A 516-nucleotide genomic window follows, 5' to 3' on the forward strand; every position below is an offset into this window, starting at 1 on the left:
TGGCTTGGGGGCGGGAACGGGCCACCCCCCAGCCAGGATAGCCCAGGCGCTGTGGGACTGGCTGGGGCTCCAAGGGCCAGCTGGAAGCTGGTGGGCAGGTGCAGGGCAGTGCCAGTCTGCCATGTGGCCCGGCTGGCCCTGCAGGTCCTGTGCTGCTTGGGGGTGCACAGATGGAGATGTGGGGTGTATGCTGTGCCAGGGGGTCCTGGTACCCATTGCCCTAGTGAGCACGTCACACGGGACTGAAAAGGCTTTTTGGAAGTAGGCATTGCTCCAGCACTGTTTTGGGAAGCAACGATGCCTGCAGTGGGGTAGAGGGAAAAGATTATTTTCTAGGTGTTTGTGTATTTTTGAGCAGTGGGCAGGGCCCACGCACTGTGCCCTTGGCAGAGCATGGCAGGCTGGCAGCGTGCCCGCTCCCAATCCCTCCCGGGGTCAGTGGCATGTCGCAGGGCAGCGTGGCGCCGTGCTGCTGCTGTCCAGACTGTGTGTCACCCACAGGGCTGGCAGGGCTCA

At 63.0% G+C, this 516-nt stretch overlaps 1 protein-coding gene across 1 annotated transcript in view; it reads right to left on the bottom strand.

Annotated features, from left to right (window-relative positions):
• The window catches only part of LSMEM2 (leucine rich single-pass membrane protein 2), a 3,587-nt gene that overhangs the window by 1,471 nt on the left and 1,600 nt on the right, over nucleotides 1–516 (bottom strand). The gene's annotated exons all lie outside the window — the stretch shown is intronic.

The sequence above is a fragment of the Geospiza fortis genome, unplaced genomic scaffold (genome assembly GCF_000277835.1).
Source record: "Geospiza fortis unplaced genomic scaffold, GeoFor_1.0 scaffold78, whole genome shotgun sequence".
NCBI classification, from domain to species: domain Eukaryota; kingdom Metazoa; phylum Chordata; class Aves; order Passeriformes; family Thraupidae; genus Geospiza; species Geospiza fortis.